The sequence below is a fragment of the Desmodus rotundus genome, unplaced genomic scaffold (assembly GCF_022682495.2).
Source record: "Desmodus rotundus isolate HL8 unplaced genomic scaffold, HLdesRot8A.1 manual_scaffold_252, whole genome shotgun sequence".
Classification (NCBI taxonomy): Eukaryota; Metazoa; Chordata; class Mammalia; order Chiroptera; family Phyllostomidae; genus Desmodus; species Desmodus rotundus.
In genome coordinates, this window is record NW_026527316.1 from 19,410 (window position 1) to 36,112 (window position 16,703).

The following is a 16,703-nucleotide window of genomic DNA, read 5'->3' on the forward strand; positions in this document are numbered from 1 at the left end:
CCGCCCGGTGATCCGGCTCGGTCCCGCTGACGCGCGCGACGGTTGTCGGGCGCCACCTGGCGGCCGTTTGTATATCGTTCGTTCCTTCCGGAGCCACGACGGACGCGATTTGGCCACGTCGCGCGCGCTGGACTTCCAGCAGGCCGGCGGTGCTTGCGGGATCGTGCGGGTGGCGGCGGCGTGTCGGTGCCCGGCCTCTGGGCCCGAGGTTGCACCTGCAGGGCTACTAGGGCGGTATGGCCGCCTGCACGGGTCGACCAGCACGCGCGGGCGCCCGCGGTGACGGACGGACAGACCGAACGACGGCCCTGGTCGGTGGTGGGGGAACGCCTGAGGTGGTTGGCACCTGGCCGTTCCGGAGCTGCCGACCGAGGCAGGCCGTGTCGGGCGATCGGACGACGCTCCACCGACGCCGAACGCGGACGCTGCTGGACGCGGGGCTCGACCGGCAGGCCCGGCGGGACTCAGCCCCCGTGCACGGGGTCTGTGGGTTCGACCAGCTGCACGGTGGGACTCAGCTTGCGGTAGCGGGCCACGGGGGTCGACCAGTCGTCCCAGCGGGCCTCGGCCTCAGGGCGCGTTGCTCCACCAGCCAACACAGCCGTTTGAGCCTCCGAGCGCGGGGCTCCACCAGCCTGCCCTGTGGGATTGAGCCTCCTGGCGAGGGCGGCGGGTCTCCGGCAGCCTTCATAGCGGGACTCAGCCTCCCGCCGCGGGGCTCCACCAGCCTTTCCGGAGGGACTCAGCCTCCGGGCGCGGGGCAGCGGGGCTGGATCAGCCGTGCAGGCGGGACTCAGCCTCCGGGCTCGGGGCCACGGCGGTCGCCCTACCGGCCTGATGGGACTGAGCCTCCGAGCCCGGGGCTCCACCAGCCTGCCCTGTGGGACCGAGCCTCCTGTCTCCGGCCGCGGGGGTCGACCAGCCGTCCGAGCGGGCCTCGGCCTCAGGGCGCGGTGCTCCACCAGCCAGCAGAGCCGGACTGAGCCTCCGAGCCCGGGGCTCCACCAGCCTGCCCTGTGGGACTGAGCCTCCTGGCGAGCGCCGCGGGTCTCCGGCAGCCTTCATAGCGGGACTCAGCCTCCCGGCGCGGGGCTCCACCAGCCTTTCCGGAGGGACTTAGCCTCTGGTCGCGGGGCCGTGGGGGTGGACCAGCTGGACGGGCGGGACTTTGTCTCTGGGCGCGGGGCCGCAGGGGTCGATCCGCCGTACCGGCGGACTCGGCCTCCGGGCGCGGGGCTCCACCAGCCTGCACAGCCGGACTGAGCCTCCGATCATAGGGCTCTACCAGCCTTCCGGCAGGACTGAGCCTCCTGGCTCAGGCCGCGCGGGTCGACCAGCCGTCCTGTCGTGACTCAGCCTCCCGGCGCGGGGCTCCACCAGCCTTTCCGTAGGGACTCAGCCTCTGGGCGCCGGGCTCCACCAGCCTTTCCGGAGGGACTTAGCCTCTGGGCGCGGGGCCGCGGGGGTCGACCAGCTGGCCGGGCGGGACTTAGCCTCTGGGCACGGGGCCCTTGGGGCGCGGGGGTCGACCAGCTGCCCGGGCGGAACTTAGCCTCTGGGCGCGGAGCCGCGGGGGTCGACCAGCTGGCCGGGCGGGACTTCGCCTCTGAGCGCGGGGCCCCTGGGCCGCGAGGGTCGACCAGCTGGCCGGGCGGGACTTCGCCTCTGGGCGCGGGGCCGCAGGGGTCGATCAGCCGTACCGCCGGACTCGGCCTCCGGGCGCGGGGCTCCACCAGCCTGCACAGCCGGAGTGAGCCTCCGAGCATAGGGCTCTACCAGCCTTCCGGCAGGATTGAGCCTCCTGGCTCAGGCCGCGCGGGTCGACCAGCCGTCCTGTCCTGACTCGGCCTCCAGGCGCGGGGCTCCACCGGCCTGCCCTGCGGGACTCAGCCTCCGGGCGCGGGGCAGCGTGGCTGGATCAGCCGTGCAGGCGTGACTCAGCCTCCAGGCTGGGGGCCACGGCGGTTGCCCTACCGGCCTGGTGGGACTGAGCCTCCGAGCCCGGGGCTCCACCAGCCTGCCCTGTGGCTCTGAGCCTCCTGGCGAGGGCTGCGGGTCTCCAGCAGCCTTCATAGGGGGACTCAGCCTCCCGGCGCAGGGCTCCACCACCCTGCCCGGCGGGACTCAGTCTCTGGGCGCGGGGCAGCGGGCCTGGATCAGCCGTGCAGGCGGGACTCAGCCTCCGGGCTCGGGGCCACGGCGGTCGCCCTACCGGCCTGGTGGGACTGGGACTCCATACACGGGGCTCCACCAGCCTGCCCGGCAGGACCGAGCCTCCTGTCTCCGGCCGCGGGGGTCGACCAGCCGTCCCAGCGGGCCTCGGCCTCAGGGCGCGGTGCTCCACCAGCCAGCAGAGCCGGACTGAGCCTCCGAGCCCGGGGCTCCACCAGCCTGCCCTGTGGGATTGAGCCTCCTGGCGAGGGCCGCGGGTCTCCGGCAGCCTTCATAGCAGGACTCAGCCTCCCGGCGCGGGGCTCCACCGGCCTGCCCTGCGGGACTCAGCCTCAGGGCGCGGGGCAGCGTGGCTGGATCAGCCGTGCAGGCGTGACTCAGCCTCCGGGCTGGGGGCCACGGCGGTTGCCCTACCGGCCTGGTGGGACTGAGCCTCCGAGCCCGGGGCTCCACCAGCCTGCCCTGTGGGACTGAGCCTCCTGGCGAGGGCCGCGGGTCTCCAGCAGCCTTCATAGCGGGACTCAGCCTCCCGGCGCGGGGCACCACCTCCCTGCCCCGCGGGACTCAGCCTCTGGGCGCGGGGCAGCGGGGCTGGATCAGCCGTGCAGGCGGGACTCAGCCTCCGGGCTCGGGGCCACGGCGGTCGCCCTACCGGCCTGGTGGGAGTGAGACTCCAAACACGGGGCTCCACCAGCCTGCCCTGTGGGACTGAGCCTCCTGGCGAGGGCTGCGAGTCTCAGCAGCCTTCATAACGGGACTCAGCCTCCCGGCGCGGCGCTCCACCAGCCTGCCCGGCCGGTCTGAACCTCCTGGAGCAGGCCACGGGGCTCCACCATGCTGCACAGCGGGACTGAGCCTCCGTGCACGGGGGCCACAGCGGTGGACCAGGTGGCCCGGCGCGACTCTGCCTCCGGGCTCGGGGTCTGTGGTTTCGACCAGACTGCCCTGCGGGACTCATCGTCCAGGCGCGGGCCACGGGGTTCGGCCAGACGGCCAGGCGGGAAACAGCCTCCGGACGCTGGGCTGCGGGGCTCAGTCAGCTCGGCGGTACTAAGTCTGCGGGCGCTTGGCTGCGGGGGTCGACCATCTGGCCCGGCGTGACTTAGGCCCGAAGCGTGCCCGGACCCCAGCGCGCGCCAAGACCGGGGCGCGGGTCCAGTGCCATCGCCGCGGCGCTTTCCGCCCCTTCCCGATGCCTCAGGGGTTTGCGTTCTGTAGGCGGCGGCGGCGGCTTCGAGGGTATTGGGGTGGAGACGGTCGTGGGGGTGGAAGCTCGGTGTGGTACTGTCGCGCCCGCCCGCCGGCGACTCAGGGGAAATTCTGTCACGTGCCAGGCACCCGGCAACAGTGGCCCGAGAGCCCAAGGTCTTCTTTCCCAGTGCCCCTACCGCTGCCGCGGTCGCGCCGTCGAGGCCGGGAGCTCCGAGGCGGACGTGGTGTGCCGGGACGGGATCGGCCCTACGGGCGGGCGGCGGGTCGCCCCGGCCGCCCGGTGATCCGGCTCGGTCCCGCTGACGCGCGCGACGGTTGTCGGGCGCCACCTGGCGGCCGTTTGTATATCGTTCGTTCCTTCCGGAGCCACGACGGACGCGATTTGGCCACGTCGCGCGCGCTGGACTTCCAGCAGGCCGGCGGTGCTTGCGGGATCGTGCGGGTGGCGGCGGCGTGTCGGTGCCCGGCCTCTGGGCCCGAGGTTGCACCTGCAGGGCTACTAGGGCGGTATGGCCGCCTGCACGGGTCGACCAGCACGCGCGGGCGCCCGCGGTGACGGACGGACAGACCGAACGACGGCCCTGGTCGGTGGTGGGGGAACGCCTGAGGTGGTTGGCACCTGGCCGTTCCGGAGCTGCCGACCGAGGCAGGCCGTGTCGGGCGATCGGACGACGCTCCACCGACGCCGAACGCGGACGCTGCTGGACGCGGGGCTCGACCGGCAGGCCCGGCGGGACTCAGCCCCCGTGCACGGGGTCTGTGGGTTCGACCAGCTGCACGGTGGGACTCAGCTTGCGGTAGCGGGCCACGGGGGTCGACCAGTCGTCCCAGCGGGCCTCGGCCTCAGGGCGCGTTGCTCCACCAGCCAACACAGCCGTTTGAGCCTCCGAGCGCGGGGCTCCACCAGCCTGCCCTGTGGGATTGAGCCTCCTGGCGAGGGCGGCGGGTCTCCGGCAGCCTTCATAGCGGGACTCAGCCTCCCGCCGCGGGGCTCCACCAGCCTTTCCGGAGGGACTCAGCCTCCGGGCGCGGGGCAGCGGGGCTGGATCAGCCGTGCAGGCGGGACTCAGCCTCCGGGCTCGGGGCCACGGCGGTCGCCCTACCGGCCTGATGGGACTGAGCCTCCGAGCCCGGGGCTCCACCAGCCTGCCCTGTGGGACCGAGCCTCCTGTCTCCGGCCGCGGGGGTCGACCAGCCGTCCGAGCGGGCCTCGGCCTCAGGGCGCGGTGCTCCACCAGCCAGCAGAGCCGGACTGAGCCTCCGAGCCCGGGGCTCCACCAGCCTGCCCTGTGGGACTGAGCCTCCTGGCGAGCGCCGCGGGTCTCCGGCAGCCTTCATAGCGGGACTCAGCCTCCCGGCGCGGGGCTCCACCAGCCTTTCCGGAGGGACTTAGCCTCTGGTCGCGGGGCCGTGGGGGTGGACCAGCTGGACGGGCGGGACTTTGTCTCTGGGCGCGGGGCCGCAGGGGTCGATCCGCCGTACCGGCGGACTCGGCCTCCGGGCGCGGGGCTCCACCAGCCTGCACAGCCGGACTGAGCCTCCGATCATAGGGCTCTACCAGCCTTCCGGCAGGACTGAGCCTCCTGGCTCAGGCCGCGCGGGTCGACCAGCCGTCCTGTCGTGACTCAGCCTCCCGGCGCGGGGCTCCACCAGCCTTTCCGTAGGGACTCAGCCTCTGGGCGCCGGGCTCCACCAGCCTTTCCGGAGGGACTTAGCCTCTGGGCGCGGGGCCGCGGGGGTCGACCAGCTGGCCGGGCGGGACTTAGCCTCTGGGCACGGGGCCCTTGGGGCGCGGGGGTCGACCAGCTGTCCCGTCGGGACTTAGCCTCTGGGCGCGGGGCCGCGGGGGTCGACCAGCTGGCTGGGCGGGACTTAGCCTCTGGGCGCGGGGCCGCGGGGGTCGACCAGCTGTCCCGTCGGGACTTAGCCTCTGGGCGCGGGGCCGCGGGGGTCGACCAGCTGGCCGGGCGGGACTTAGCCTCTGGGCGCGGGGCCGCAGGGGTCGATCAGCCGTACCGCCGGACTCGGCCTCCGGGCGCGGGGCTCCACCAGCCTGCACAGCCGGAGTGAGCCTCCGAGCATAGGGCTCTACCAGCCTTCCGGCAGGACTGAGCCTCCTGGCTCAGGCCGCGCGGGTCGACCAGCCGTCCTGTCCTGACTCGGCCTCCAGGCGCGGGGCTCCACCGGCCTGCCCTGCGGGACTCAGCCTCCGGGCGCGGGGCAGCGTGGCTGGATCAGCCGTGCAGGCGTGACTCAGCCTCCAGGCTGGGGGCCACGGCGGTTGCCCTACCGGCCTGGTGGGACTGAGCCTCCGAGCCCGGGGCTCCACCAGCCTGCCCTGTGGCTCTGAGCCTCCTGGCGAGGGCCGCGGGTCTCCAGCAGCCTTCATAGGGGGACTCAGCCTCCCGGCGCAGGGCTCCACCACCCTGCCCGGCGGGACTCAGTCTCTGGGCGCGGGGCAGCGGGCCTGGATCAGCCGTGCAGGCGGGACTCAGCCTCCGGGCTCGGGGCCACGGCGGTCGCCCTACCGGCCTGGTGGGACTGGGACTCCATACACGGGGCTCCACCAGCCTGCCCGGCAGGACCGAGCCTCCTGTCTCCGGCCGCGGGGGTCGACCAGCCGTCCCAGCGGGCCTCGGCCTCAGGGCGCGGTGCTCCACCAGCCAGCAGAGCCGGACTGAGCCTCCGAGCCCGGGGCTCCACCAGCCTGCCCTGTGGGACTGAGCCTCCTGGCGAGGGCCGCGGGTCTCCAGCAGCCTTCATAGCGGGACTCAGCCTCCCGGCGCGGGGCACCACCTCCCTGCCCCGCGGGACTCAGCCTCTGGGCGCGGGGCAGCGGGGCTGGATCAGCCGTGCAGGCGGGACTCAGCCTCCGGGCTCGGGGCCACGGCGGTCGCCCTACCGGCCTGGTGGGAGTGAGACTCCAAACACGGGGCTCCACCAGCCTGCCCTGTGGGACTGAGCCTCCTGGCGAGGGCTGCGAGTCTCAGCAGCCTTCATAACGGGACTCAGCCTCCCGGCGCGGCGCTCCACCAGCCTGCCCGGCCGGTCTGAACCTCCTGGAGCAGGCCACGGGGCTCCACCATGCTGCACAGCGGGACTGAGCCTCCGTGCACGGGGGCCACAGCGGTGGACCAGGTGGCCCGGCGCGACTCTGCCTCCGGGCTCGGGGTCTGTGGTTTCGACCAGACTGCCCTGCGGGACTCATCGTCCAGGCGCGGGCCACGGGGTTCGGCCAGACGGCCAGGCGGGAAACAGCCTCCGGACGCTGGGCTGCGGGGCTCAGTCAGCTCGGCGGTACTAAGTCTGCGGGCGCTTGGCTGCGGGGGTCGACCATCTGGCCCGGCGTGACTTAGGCCCGAAGCGTGCCCGGACCCCAGCGCGCGCCAAGACCGGGGCGCGGGTCCAGTGCCATCGCCGCGGCGCTTTCCGCCCCTTCCCGATGCCTCAGGGGTTTGCGTTCTGTAGGCGGCGGCGGCGGCTTCGAGGGTATTGGGGTGGAGACGGTCGTGGGGGTGGAAGCTCGGTGTGGTACTGTCGCGCCCGCCCGCCGGCGACTCAGGGGAAATTCTGTCACGTGCCAGGCACCCGGCAACAGTGGCCCGAGAGCCCAAGGTCTTCTTTCCCAGTGCCCCTACCGCTGCCGCGGTCGCGCCGTCGAGGCCGGGAGCTCCGAGGCGGACGTGGTGTGCCGGGACGGGATCGGCCCTACGGGCGGGCGGCGGGTCGCCCCGGCCGCCCGGTGATCCGGCTCGGTCCCGCTGACGCGCGCGACGGTTGTCGGGCGCCACCTGGCGGCCGTTTGTATATCGTTCGTTCCTTCCGGAGCCACGACGGACGCGATTTGGCCACGTCGCGCGCGCTGGACTTCCAGCAGGCCGGCGGTGCTTGCGGGATCGTGCGGGTGGCGGCGGCGTGTCGGTGCCCGGCCTCTGGGCCCGAGGTTGCACCTGCAGGGCTACTAGGGCGGTATGGCCGCCTGCACGGGTCGACCAGCACGCGCGGGCGCCCGCGGTGACGGACGGACAGACCGAACGACGGCCCTGGTCGGTGGTGGGGGAACGCCTGAGGTGGTTGGCACCTGGCCGTTCCGGAGCTGCCGACCGAGGCAGGCCGTGTCGGGCGATCGGACGACGCTCCACCGACGCCGAACGCGGACGCTGCTGGACGCGGGGCTCGACCGGCAGGCCCGGCGGGACTCAGCCCCCGTGCACGGGGTCTGTGGGTTCGACCAGCTGCACGGTGGGACTCAGCTTGCGGTAGCGGGCCACGGGGGTCGACCAGTCGTCCCAGCGGGCCTCGGCCTCAGGGCGCGTTGCTCCACCAGCCAACACAGCCGTTTGAGCCTCCGAGCGCGGGGCTCCACCAGCCTGCCCTGTGGGATTGAGCCTCCTGGCGAGGGCGGCGGGTCTCCGGCAGCCTTCATAGCGGGACTCAGCCTCCCGCCGCGGGGCTCCACCAGCCTTTCCGGAGGGACTCAGCCTCCGGGCGCGGGGCAGCGGGGCTGGATCAGCCGTGCAGGCGGGACTCAGCCTCCGGGCTCGGGGCCACGGCGGTCGCCCTACCGGCCTGATGGGACTGAGCCTCCGAGCCCGGGGCTCCACCAGCCTGCCCTGTGGGACCGAGCCTCCTGTCTCCGGCCGCGGGGGTCGACCAGCCGTCCGAGCGGGCCTCGGCCTCAGGGCGCGGTGCTCCACCAGCCAGCAGAGCCGGACTGAGCCTCCGAGCCCGGGGCTCCACCAGCCTGCCCTGTGGGACTGAGCCTCCTGGCGAGCGCCGCGGGTCTCCGGCAGCCTTCATAGCGGGACTCAGCCTCCCGGCGCGGGGCTCCACCAGCCTTTCCGGAGGGACTTAGCCTCTGGTCGCGGGGCCGTGGGGGTGGACCAGCTGGACGGGCGGGACTTTGTCTCTGGGCGCGGGGCCGCAGGGGTCGATCCGCCGTACCGGCGGACTCGGCCTCCGGGCGCGGGGCTCCACCAGCCTGCACAGCCGGACTGAGCCTCCGATCATAGGGCTCTACCAGCCTTCCGGCAGGACTGAGCCTCCTGGCTCAGGCCGCGCGGGTCGACCAGCCGTCCTGTCGTGACTCAGCCTCCCGGCGCGGGGCTCCACCAGCCTTTCCGTAGGGACTCAGCCTCTGGGCGCCGGGCTCCACCAGCCTTTCCGGAGGGACTTAGCCTCTGGGCGCGGGGCCGCGGGGGTCGACCAGCTGGCCGGGCGGGACTTAGCCTCTGGGCACGGGGCCCTTGGGGCGCGGGGGTCGACCAGCTGCCCGGGCGGAACTTAGCCTCTGGGCGCGGAGCCGCGGGGGTCGACCAGCTGGCCGGGCGGGACTTCGCCTCTGAGCGCGGGGCCCCTGGGCCGCGAGGGTCGACCAGCTGGCCGGGCGGGACTTCGCCTCTGGGCGCGGGGCCGCAGGGGTCGATCAGCCGTACCGCCGGACTCGGCCTCCGGGCGCGGGGCTCCACCAGCCTGCACAGCCGGAGTGAGCCTCCGAGCATAGGGCTCTACCAGCCTTCCGGCAGGATTGAGCCTCCTGGCTCAGGCCGCGCGGGTCGACCAGCCGTCCTGTCCTGACTCGGCCTCCAGGCGCGGGGCTCCACCGGCCTGCCCTGCGGGACTCAGCCTCCGGGCGCGGGGCAGCGTGGCTGGATCAGCCGTGCAGGCGTGACTCAGCCTCCAGGCTGGGGGCCACGGCGGTTGCCCTACCGGCCTGGTGGGACTGAGCCTCCGAGCCCGGGGCTCCACCAGCCTGCCCTGTGGCTCTGAGCCTCCTGGCGAGGGCTGCGGGTCTCCAGCAGCCTTCATAGGGGGACTCAGCCTCCCGGCGCAGGGCTCCACCACCCTGCCCGGCGGGACTCAGTCTCTGGGCGCGGGGCAGCGGGCCTGGATCAGCCGTGCAGGCGGGACTCAGCCTCCGGGCTCGGGGCCACGGCGGTCGCCCTACCGGCCTGGTGGGACTGGGACTCCATACACGGGGCTCCACCAGCCTGCCCGGCAGGACCGAGCCTCCTGTCTCCGGCCGCGGGGGTCGACCAGCCGTCCCAGCGGGCCTCGGCCTCAGGGCGCGGTGCTCCACCAGCCAGCAGAGCCGGACTGAGCCTCCGAGCCCGGGGCTCCACCAGCCTGCCCTGTGGGATTGAGCCTCCTGGCGAGGGCCGCGGGTCTCCGGCAGCCTTCATAGCAGGACTCAGCCTCCCGGCGCGGGGCTCCACCGGCCTGCCCTGCGGGACTCAGCCTCAGGGCGCGGGGCAGCGTGGCTGGATCAGCCGTGCAGGCGTGACTCAGCCTCCGGGCTGGGGGCCACGGCGGTTGCCCTACCGGCCTGGTGGGACTGAGCCTCCGAGCCCGGGGCTCCACCAGCCTGCCCTGTGGGACTGAGCCTCCTGGCGAGGGCCGCGGGTCTCCAGCAGCCTTCATAGCGGGACTCAGCCTCCCGGCGCGGGGCACCACCTCCCTGCCCCGCGGGACTCAGCCTCTGGGCGCGGGGCAGCGGGGCTGGATCAGCCGTGCAGGCGGGACTCAGCCTCCGGGCTCGGGGCCACGGCGGTCGCCCTACCGGCCTGGTGGGAGTGAGACTCCAAACACGGGGCTCCACCAGCCTGCCCTGTGGGACTGAGCCTCCTGGCGAGGGCTGCGAGTCTCAGCAGCCTTCATAACGGGACTCAGCCTCCCGGCGCGGCGCTCCACCAGCCTGCCCGGCCGGTCTGAACCTCCTGGAGCAGGCCACGGGGCTCCACCATGCTGCACAGCGGGACTGAGCCTCCGTGCACGGGGGCCACAGCGGTGGACCAGGTGGCCCGGCGCGACTCTGCCTCCGGGCTCGGGGTCTGTGGTTTCGACCAGACTGCCCTGCGGGACTCATCGTCCAGGCGCGGGCCACGGGGTTCGGCCAGACGGCCAGGCGGGAAACAGCCTCCGGACGCTGGGCTGCGGGGCTCAGTCAGCTCGGCGGTACTAAGTCTGCGGGCGCTTGGCTGCGGGGGTCGACCATCTGGCCCGGCGTGACTTAGGCCCGAAGCGTGCCCGGACCCCAGCGCGCGCCAAGACCGGGGCGCGGGTCCAGTGCCATCGCCGCGGCGCTTTCCGCCCCTTCCCGATGCCTCAGGGGTTTGCGTTCTGTAGGCGGCGGCGGCGGCTTCGAGGGTATTGGGGTGGAGACGGTCGTGGGGGTGGAAGCTCGGTGTGGTACTGTCGCGCCCGCCCGCCGGCGACTCAGGGGAAATTCTGTCACGTGCCAGGCACCCGGCAACAGTGGCCCGAGAGCCCAAGGTCTTCTTTCCCAGTGCCCCTACCGCTGCCGCGGTCGCGCCGTCGAGGCCGGGAGCTCCGAGGCGGACGTGGTGTGCCGGGACGGGATCGGCCCTACGGGCGGGCGGCGGGTCGCCCCGGCCGCCCGGTGATCCGGCTCGGTCCCGCTGACGCGCGCGACTGTTGTCGGGCGCCACCTGGCGGCCGTTTGTATATCGTTCGTTCCTTCCGGAGCCACGACGGACGCGATTTGGCCACGTCGCGCGCGCTGGACTTCCAGCAGGCCGGCGGTGCTTGCGGGATCGTGCGGGTGGCGGCGGCGTGTCGGTGCCCGGCCTCTGGGCCCGAGGTTGCACCTGCAGGGCTACTAGGGCGGTATGGCCGCCTGCACGGGTCGACCAGCACGCGCGGGCGCCCGCGGTGACGGACGGACAGACCGAACGACGGCCCTGGTCGGTGGTGGGGGAACGCCTGAGGTGGTTGGCACCTGGCCGTTCCGGAGCTGCCGACCGAGGCAGGCCGTGTCGGGCGATCGGACGACGCTCCACCGACGCCGAACGCGGACGCTGCTGGACGCGGGGCTCGACCGGCAGGCCCGGCGGGACTCAGCCCCCGTGCACGGGGTCTGTGGGTTCGACCAGCTGCACGGTGGGACTCAGCTTGCGGTAGCGGGCCACGGGGGTCGACCAGTCGTCCCAGCGGGCCTCGGCCTCAGGGCGCGTTGCTCCACCAGCCAACACAGCCGTTTGAGCCTCCGAGCGCGGGGCTCCACCAGCCTGCCCTGTGGGATTGAGCCTCCTGGCGAGGGCGGCGGGTCTCCGGCAGCCTTCATAGCGGGACTCAGCCTCCCGCCGCGGGGCTCCACCAGCCTTTCCGGAGGGACTCAGCCTCCGGGCGCGGGGCAGCGGGGCTGGATCAGCCGTGCAGGCGGGACTCAGCCTCCGGGCTCGGGGCCACGGCGGTCGCCCTACCGGCCTGATGGGACTGAGCCTCCGAGCCCGGGGCTCCACCAGCCTGCCCTGTGGGACCGAGCCTCCTGTCTCCGGCCGCGGGGGTCGACCAGCCGTCCCAGCGGGCCTCGGCCTCAGGGCGCGGTGCTCCACCAGCCAGCAGAGCCGGACTGAGCCTCCGAGCCCGGGGCTCCACCAGCCTGCCCTGTGGGACTGAGCCTCCTGGCGAGCGCCGCGGGTCTCCGTCAGCCTTCATAGCGGGACTCAGCCTCCCGGCGCGGGGCTCCACCAGCCTTTCCGGAGGGACTTAGCCTCTGGTCGCGGGGCCGTGGGGGTGGACCAGCTGGACGGGCGGGACTTTGTCTCTGGGCGCGGGGCCGCAGGGGTCGATCCGCCGTACCGGCGGACTCGGCCTCCGGGCGCGGGGCTCCACCAGCCTGCACAGCCGGACTGAGCCTCCGATCATAGGGCTCTACCAGCCTTCCGGCAGGACTGAGCCTCCTGGCTCAGGCCGCGCGGGTCGACCAGCCGTCCTGTCGTGACTCAGCCTCCCGGCGCGGGTCTCCACCAGCCTATCCGTAGGGACTCAGCCTCTGGGCGCCGGGCTCCACCAGCCTTTCCGGAGGGACTTAGCCTCTGGGCGCGGGGCCGCGGGGGTCGACCAGCTGGCCGGGCGGGACTTAGCCTCTGGGCGCGGGTCCGCAGGGGTCGATCAGCCGTACCGCCGGACTCGGCCTCCGGGCGCGGGGCTCCACCAGCCTGCACAGCCGGAGTGAGCCTCCGAGCATAGGGCTCTACCAGCCTTCCGGCAGGACTGAGCCTCCTGGCTCAGGCCGCGCGGGTCGACCAGCCGTCCTGTCCTGACTCGGCCTCCAGGCGCGGGGCTCCACCGGCCTGCCCTGCGGGACTCAGCCTCCGGGCGCGGGGCAGCGTGGCTGGATCAGCCGTGCAGGCGTGACTCAGCCTCCAGTCTGGGGGCCACGGCGGTTGCCCTACCGGCCTGGTGGGACTGAGCCTCCGAGCCCGGGGCTCCACCAGCCTGCCCTGTGGCTCTGAGCCTCCTGGCGAGGGCCGCGGGTCTCCAGCAGCCTTCATAGGGGGACTCAGCCTCCCGGCGCAGGGCTCCACCACCCTGCCCGGCGGGACTCAGTCTCTGGGCGCGGGGCAGCGGGCCTGGATCAGCCGTGCAGGCGGGACTCAGCCTCCGGGCTCGGGGCCACGGCGGTCGCCCTACCGGCCTGGTGGGACTGGGACTCCATACACGGGGCTCCACCAGCCTGCCCGGCAGGACCGAGCCTCCTGTCTCCGGCCGCGGGGGTCGACCAGCCGTCCCAGCGGGCCTCGGCCTCAGGGCGCGGTGCTCCACCAGCCAGCAGAGCCGGACTGAGCCTCCGAGCCCTGGGCTCCACCAGCCTGCCCTGTGGGATTGAGCCTCCTGGCGAGGGCCGCGGGTCTCCGGCAGCCTTCATAGCAGGACTCAGCCTCCCGGCGCGGGGCTCCACCGGCCTGCCCTGCGGGACTCAGCCTCAGGGCGCGGGGCAGCGTGGCTGGATCAGCCGTGCAGGCGTGACTCAGCCTCCGGGCTGGGGGCCACGGCGGTTGCCCTACCGGCCTGGTGGGACTGAGCCTCCGAGCCCGGGGCTCCACCAGCCTGCCCTGTGGGACTGAGCCTCCTGGCGAGGGCCGCGGGTCTCCAGCAGCCTTCATAGCGGGACTCAGCCTCCCGGCGCGGGGCACCACCTCCCTGCCCCGCGGGACTCAGCCTCTGGGCGCGGGGCAGCGGGGCTGGATCAGCCGTGCAGGCGGGACTCAGCCTCCGGGCTCGGGGCCACGGCGGTCGCCCTACCGGCCTGGTGGGAGTGAGACTCCAAACACGGGGCTCCACCAGCCTGCCCTGTGGGACTGAGCCTCCTGGCGAGGGCTGCGAGTCTCAGCAGCCTTCATAACGGGACTCAGCCTCCCGGCGCGGCGCTCCACCAGCCTGCCCGGCCGGTCTGAACCTCCTGGAGCAGGCCACGGGGCTCCACCATGCTGCACAGCGGGACTGAGCCTCCGTGCACGGGGGCCACAGCGGTGGACCAGGTGGCCCGGCGCGACTCTGCCTCCGGGCTCGGGGTCTGTGGTTTCGACCAGACTGCCCTGCGGGACTCATCGTCCAGGCGCGGGCCACGGGGTTCGGCCAGACGGCCAGGCGGGAAACAGCCTCCGGACGCTGGGCTGCGGGGCTCAGTCAGCTCGGCGGTACTAAGTCTGCGGGCGCTTGGCTGCGGGGGTCGACCATCTGGCCCGGCGTGACTTAGGCCCGAAGCGTGCCCGGACCCCAGCGCGCGCCAAGACCGGGGCGCGGGTCCAGTGCCATCGCCGCGGCGCTTTCCGCCCCTTCCCGATGCCTCAGGGGTTTGCGTTCTGTAGGCGGCGGCGGCGGCTTCGAGGGTATTGGGGTGGAGACGGTCGTGGGGGTGGAAGCTCGGTGTGGTACTGTCGCGCCCGCCCGCCGGCGACTCAGGGGAAATTCTGTCACGTGCCAGGCACCCGGCAACAGTGGCCCGAGAGCCCAAGGTCTTCTTTCCCAGTGCCCCTACCGCTGCCGCGGTCGCGCCGTCGAGGCCGGGAGCTCCGAGGCGGACGTGGTGTGCCGGGACGGGATCGGCCCTACGGGCGGGCGGCGGGTCGCCCCGGCCGCCCGGTGATCCGGCTCGGTCCCGCTGACGCGCGCGACGGTTGTCGGGCGCCACCTGGCGGCCGTTTGTATATCGTTCGTTCCTTCCGGAGCCACGACGGACGCGATTTGGCCACGTCGCGCGCGCTGGACTTCCAGCAGGCCGGCGGTGCTTGCGGGATCGTGCGGGTGGCGGCGGCGTGTCGGTGCCCGGCCTCTGGGCCCGAGGTTGCACCTGCAGGGCTACTAGGGCGGTATGGCCGCCTGCACGGGTCGACCAGCACGCGCGGGCGCCCGCGGTGACGGACGGACAGACCGAACGACGGCCCTGGTCGGTGGTGGGGGAACGCCTGAGGTGGTTGGCACCTGGCCGTTCCGGAGCTGCCGACCGAGGCAGGCCGTGTCGGGCGATCGGACGACGCTCCACCGACGCCGAACGCGGACGCTGCTGGACGCGGGGCTCGACCGGCAGGCCCGGCGGGACTCAGCCCCCGTGCACGGGGTCTGTGGGTTCGACCAGCTGCACGGTGGGACTCAGCTTGCGGTAGCGGGCCACGGGGGTCGACCAGTCGTCCCAGCGGGCCTCGGCCTCAGGGCGCGTTGCTCCACCAGCCAACACAGCCGTTTGAGCCTCCGAGCGCGGGGCTCCACCAGCCTGCCCTGTGGGATTGAGCCTCCTGGCGAGGGCGGCGGGTCTCCGGCAGCCTTCATAGCGGGACTCAGCCTCCCGCCGCGGGGCTCCACCAGCCTTTCCGGAGGGACTCAGCCTCCGGGCGCGGGGCAGCGGGGCTGGATCAGCCGTGCAGGCGGGACTCAGCCTCCGGGCTCGGGGCCACGGCGGTCGCCCTACCGGCCTGATGGGACTGAGCCTCCGAGCCCGGGGCTCCACCAGCCTGCCCTGTGGGACCGAGCCTCCTGTCTCCGGCCGCGGGGGTCGACCAGCCGTCCGAGCGGGCCTCGGCCTCAGGGCGCGGTGCTCCACCAGCCAGCAGAGCCGGACTGAGCCTCCGAGCCCGGGGCTCCACCAGCCTGCCCTGTGGGACTGAGCCTCCTGGCGAGCGCCGCGGGTCTCCGGCAGCCTTCATAGCGGGACTCAGCCTCCCGGCGCGGGGCTCCACCAGCCTTTCCGGAGGGACTTAGCCTCTGGTCGCGGGGCCGTGGGGGTGGACCAGCTGGACGGGCGGGACTTTGTCTCTGGGCGCGGGGCCGCAGGGGTCGATCCGCCGTACCGGCGGACTCGGCCTCCGGGCGCGGGGCTCCACCAGCCTGCACAGCCGGACTGAGCCTCCGATCATAGGGCTCTACCAGCCTTCCGGCAGGACTGAGCCTCCTGGCTCAGGCCGCGCGGGTCGACCAGCCGTCCTGTCGTGACTCAGCCTCCCGGCGCGGGGCTCCACCAGCCTTTCCGTAGGGACTCAGCCTCTGGGCGCCGGGCTCCACCAGCCTTTCCGGAGGGACTTAGCCTCTGGGCGCGGGGCCGCGGGGGTCGACCAGCTGGCCGGGCGGGACTTAGCCTCTGGGCACGGGGCCCTTGGGGCGCGGGGGTCGACCAGCTGCCCGGGCGGAACTTAGCCTCTGGGCGCGGAGCCGCGGGGGTCGACCAGCTGGCCGGGCGGGACTTCGCCTCTGAGCGCGGGGCCCCTGGGCCGCGAGGGTCGACCAGCTGGCCGGGCGGGACTTCGCCTCTGGGCGCGGGGCCGCAGGGGTCGATCAGCCGTACCGCCGGACTCGGCCTCCGGGCGCGGGGCTCCACCAGCCTGCACAGCCGGAGTGAGCCTCCGAGCATAGGGCTCTACCAGCCTTCCGGCAGGACTGAGCCTCCTGGCTCAGGCCGCGCGGGTCGACCAGCCGTCCTGTCCTGACTCGGCCTCCAGGCGCGGGGCTCCACCGGCCTGCCCTGCGGGACTCAGCCTCCGGGCGCGGGGCAGCGTGGCTGGATCAGCCGTGCAGGCGTGACTCAGCCTCCAGGCTGGGGGCCACGGCGGTTGCCCTACCGGCCTGGTGGGACTGAGCCTCCGAGCCCGGGGCTCCACCAGCCTGCCCTGTGGCTCTGAGCCTCCTGGCGAGGGCCGCGGGTCTCCAGCAGCCTTCATAGGGGGACTCAGCCTCCCGGCGCAGGGCTCCACCACCCTGCCCGGCGGGACTCAGTCTCTGGGCGCGGGGCAGCGGGCCTGGATCAGCCGTGCAGGCGGGACTCAGCCTCCGGGCTCGGGGCCACGGCGGTCGCCCTACCGGCCTGGTGGGAGTGAGACTCCAAACACGGGGCTCCACCAGCCTGCCCTGTGGGACTGAGCCTCCTGGCGAGGGCTGCGAGTCTCAGCAGCCTTCATAACGGGACTCAGCCTCCCGGCGCGGCGCTCCACCAGCCTGCCCGGCCGGTCTGAACCTCCTGGAGCAGGCCACGGGGCTCCACCATGCTGCACAGCGGGACTGAGCCTCCGTGCACGGGGGCCACAGCG